We start from the raw sequence: 5,000 nt of genomic DNA on the forward strand, positions 1-5,000 counted from the left end.
GTCACGCCACGAGGTCGGGGATTGCGAGGAGAGCCAACGCATGGGCGCGCGCACGGCAATTTAATGCCACGCCCACGCCAGCGTAGAGCTCTCCTCGCAATCCCCAAGCTCGGCGGTCCGCACCAGCCACGTCGGCCAGGCCTCCGACTTGCGAGCAGGGGCAGCGGCCACCGCCGCCGTGACGTCGCGGCAAGCAGACAGCCGCGCAGCAGCTGCCAGCACCTTGGCACAAGCACGGCAAATGAATGCCACGCCCACGCCGCGGATAAGCAGCCCCAACGCGCCCGACGGCTTGGAGCGGGTCCCGAAGACGGTGGCCGGAATCGGGTCGTCGCCGGCCGGAAAACGGGTCATCGATGCCGGCAATACTTCGGGCCATGAGGCCCCCCACCTTAGTCCGAGTTTAGCAACAGCCCACATATCCCCCGCGGCAGGCCTATGGGCGCCAGGCCAGCGCGCCCCATGGCCAGTCAGGGGGCACCCCCCTAAAGAGCAATAAGTGTCATTGAAGCTCTGGCAGGGGGAGACACTACTAGGTCCCAGCTGTCACCCCCCCTCTAAAAAATTCATTTCTTGGTATTTTGAGCTGAAATTTTGCACAGAGGTTGGCAAAAATCCAATCCAACTTTATTAATTTTTCCAGAATTTTTCGAGGTCGGGAAGTATTTTTTTTTATTTTCCTACCATTAAAAATCGAGGAAATCGGAAAAAATAGGAACCGGCTCGGAATGACCCCAAATTCAGTGGGCAGCCTCATAAAAATATGGCTGATTTTACTGGATTGATTTCATGTGGAAAGCACGACGTTTTGTTGTAGGAATGCGGGAACCCCGGCGGCTCGCCTGCCGCGGCCAGCGACGTCGGGCTGGCCCCTGCAGCGCCTAGCCTCTCCCACGCAGGGGGCAGGCCAGAACGCGGGGGGCCAGGGCCCGAAGGCAGCCCCCCCGCGGGCGAGAGAGCAAGCCAGCAGGGGCTGTCCGCGCGTCGCGCAGCGCGGCATGGCTGCGGGGGCCGCGCGCGCGCGCCCAAGCGCCCAAGGGCCCCCAAGGGCCCCAGGCCCTCAGGCCCCAGCGCCCCAGCGCCCAGCGCGGGCGGGCGCGCGCGCGCGTGTGGTCTTTGAGGGGCGCCGGCCTGGTGGCTCCCTAAAGAGCAATAAGTGTCATTGCAGCTCTGGCAGGGGGAGACACTACTAGGTCCCAGCTGTCACCCCCCCTCTAAAAAATTCATTTCTTGGTATTTTGAGCTGAAATTTTGCACAGAGGTTGGCAAAAATCCAATCCACCTTCATTAATTTTCCCAGAATTTTTCGAGGTCGGGAAGTATTTGTTTTAATTTTCCTACCATTAGAAATCGAGTAAATCCGCAAAACTAGGAACCGGCCCGGAATGACCCCAAATTCAGTGGGCAGCCTCATAAAAATATGGCTGATTTTACTGGATTGGTTTCATGTGGAAAGCACGACGTTTTCTTGTAGGAATGCGGGAACCCCGGCAGCTCGCCTGCCGCGGCCAGCGACGTCGGGGACGCTGGCCTGCGCTGTCGAGCCCGCGAGGGCTGTCTCCGCGGCAGGCCCCCCCTGAACGGGGCACGACAGGCCACCGCGCTGGCTCGTCCAGCGTCGACAGTCCCTCGTCCAGGTTTCAGATCGCGCCAAGTCGAACCCATGACCTGCTCAAGCCATCGTGCGCTGCCGAATTCGCATCTGCGTGTAGGCTGCCATTCCACGCGGCAGCCCCTGTTTTCGTCAGCGTGCCCCCCTGACGAATTTTCCTGCCTGGCCCAGTCCAGCGTCCAGCCCCTGTTCGTCGAAAAATCTGCGCTGCCGATTTTCCACGCGGCAGCCCCTCTTTTCGTCAGCGTGCCCCCCTGACGAATTTTCCTGCCTGGCCCGGCCAGTCCAGCCCCTGTTCGTCGAAAAATCTGCGCTGCCGATTTTCCACGCGGCAGCCCCTCTTTTCGTCAGCGTGCCCCCCTGACGAATTTTCCTGCCTGGCCCGGCCGGTCCAGCATCCAGCCCCTGTTCGTCGAAAAATCTGCGCTGCCGATTTTCCACGCGGCAGCCCCTGTTTTCCTCAGCGTGCCCCCCTGACGAATGTTCGTCGAAAAATCTGCGCTGCCGATTTTCCACGCGGCAGCCCCTCTTTTCGTCAGCGTGCCCCCCTGACGAATGTTCGTCGAAAAATCTGCGCTGCCGATTTTCCACGCGGCAGCCCCTCTTTTCGTCAGCGTGCCCCCTGACGAATTTTCCTGCCTGGCCCAGTCCAGCGTCCAGCCCCTGTTCGTCGAAAAATCTGCGCTGCCGATTTTCCACGCGGCAGCCCCTCTTTTCGTCAGCGTGCCCCCCTGACGAATTTTCCTGCCTGGCCCGGCCGGTCCAGCCCCTGTTCGTCGAAAAATCTGCGCTGCCGATTTTCCACTCCGCAGCCCCTGTTTTCGTCAGCGTGCCCCCCTGACGAATTTTCCTGCCTGGCCCGGCCAGTCCAGCGCCCAGCCCCTGTTCGTCGAAAAATCTGCGCTGCCGATTTTCCCCGACGAACCTGCAGCTGCACAAATCCGCGCTGCCACTGCCCCATTGTCTGGACCAACAGTCTTTTCCATCAAGCCCTGGACTATAAATCGTCCAGACTCATCGCCAGCACCCGCTGCCGATTCTGCCGACTTTGCCGATTTCGTCGGCGCTGCCGATTCCAACACTGCCCGCCGTGCCTGAACCAGCGCTGTTTCGTCAGCGTGTCCCCTTGACGAATTTCCCTGCCTGGCCTGGACAGTCCATCTTCCAGCCCATGTTCATCGAAAAATCTGCGCTGCCGATTTCCCCGACGAACCTGCAGCTGCACAAATCTGTGCTGCCGATTTCCCCCCCTGTCGGCATGGCTGCCGCTGCCCCGATGTCCAGACCAACAGTCTTTTTTGTCGACTTTGCCGATTTTGTCCGCGCTGCCGATTCCAACACTACCCCCTGCATCCAAACCAGCATTGTTTCGTCAGCTCTTCCCCTGACGATTTTAGCCCTGTAACAAACAGTAGGCCTCCAATCCCGCCAACGGGAGCCAAGTTGATAGGGAAGAGAATTGAATGACGCGCCTGGTCCTCGCACCCCGCCACCCGAGGGGCCTTTTTCCCGGCAGCCTCTGAAAAACTCTAGCTTTCACGGTCCTCGCCGCCCCTCACCACCATGGCAGGCCTCTAATCCCACCCATCAGCAGTTGTAGCCGATAGGGCAGTGATTTGAATGACGCGTCGCGGGCCTCCGGGTCATCTCACCCGGCCATTAATTGGAGCGTTTTTGGCTGGCCGAGGATGGGGGGATGGATCTCTTCTTCCGAAAAAGCAAACAGTACATCGGGAGTTATGTTGACGGGGCATGGAATTGAATGACCCGTCGCGGGCCGCCGGGTCATCTCACCCGGCCATCCCGGGGAGCGTTTTTCCCGGCAGCATCGGGGAAACTCTTGCTTTCACTGCCCGCTGCCCAAGTCCCCACTCGAATCGGCCCCCCGCGCCAACAAGCCAACGCTGCCGAATCGGCAGACACTGCTGCCGAATCTGCCGACACTGCCCCGCGGGCTGCCACTGCCCCAGTGTCTAAACCAGCGGTCTTTCTCATCGAGCCTTGGACTATCCAGTCCGTCCTGACTCATCGCCAGCACCTGCTGCCGATTCTGCCGACTTTGCCGATTTTCTCGGCGCTGCCGATTCCAACACTGCGCCCACCGTGTCTGAACCAGCGCTGTTTCGTCAGCGTGTCCCCTCGACGAATTTTCCTGCCTGGCCTGGACAGTCCACCGTCCAGCCCGTGTTCGTCGAAAAATCTGCGCTGCCGATTCTGCCGACTTTGCCGATTTCGTCGGCGCTGCCGATTCCAACACTGCCCGCCGTGCCTGAACCAGCGCTGTTTCGTCAGCGTGTCCCCTCGACAAATTTTCCTGCCTGGCCTGGACAGTCCATCGCCCAGCCCATGTTCGTCGCAAAATCTGCGCTGCCGATTTTCCCCGACGAACCTGCAGCCGCACAAATCTGCGCTGCCGAATCTGCCGACACTGTCCCGCGGGCTGCCACTGCCCCAGTGTCTAAACCAGCAGTCTTTCTCGTCGAGCCTTGGACTATCCAGCCCGTCCAGACCCATCGCCAGCACCCGCTGCCGATTCTGCCGACTTTGCCGATTTCGTCGGCGCTGCCGATTCCACCACTGCCCGCCGTGCCTGAACCAGCGCTGTTTCGTCAGCGTGTCCCCTCGATGAATTTTCCTGCATGGCCCGGCCAGTCCAGCGTCCAGCCCATGTTCGTCGAAAAATCTGCGCTGCCGATTCTGCCGACTTTGCCGATTTCGTCGGCGCTGCCGATTCCAACACTGCCCGCCGTGCCTGAACCAGCGCTGTTTCGTCAGCGTGTCCCCTCGACAAATTTTCCTGCCTGGCCTGGACAGTCCACCGTCCAGCCCGTGTTCGTCGAAAAATCTTCGCTGCCGATTCTGCCGACTTTGCCGATTTCGTCGGCGCTGCCGATTCCAACACTGCCCGCCGTGCCTGAACCAGCGCTGTTTCGTCAGCGTGTCCCCTCGACAAATTTTCCTGCCTGGCCTGGACAGTCCATCGCCCAGCCCATGTTCGTCGCAAAATCTGCGCTGCCGATTTTCCCCGACGAACCTGCAGCCGCACAAATCTGCGCTGCCGAATCTGCCGACACTGTCCCGCGGGCTGCCACTGCCCCAGTGTCTAAACCAGCAGTCTTTCTCGTCGAGCCTTGGACTATCCAGCCCGTCCAGACCCATCGCCAGCACCCGCTGCCGATTCTGCCGACTTTGCCGATTTCGTCGGCGCTGCCGATTCCACCACTGCCCGCCGTGCCTGAACCAGCGCTGTTTCGTCAGCGTGTCCCCTCGATGAATTTTCCTGCATGGCCCGGCCAGTCCAGCGTCCAGCCCATGTTCGTCGAAAAATCTGCGCTGCCGATTCTGCCGACTTTGCCGATTTCGTCGGCGCTGCCGATTCCAACACTGC

Source organism: Populus nigra, chromosome 2 (assembly GCF_951802175.1).
Source record: "Populus nigra chromosome 2, ddPopNigr1.1, whole genome shotgun sequence".
NCBI classification, from domain to species: domain Eukaryota; kingdom Viridiplantae; phylum Streptophyta; class Magnoliopsida; order Malpighiales; family Salicaceae; genus Populus; species Populus nigra.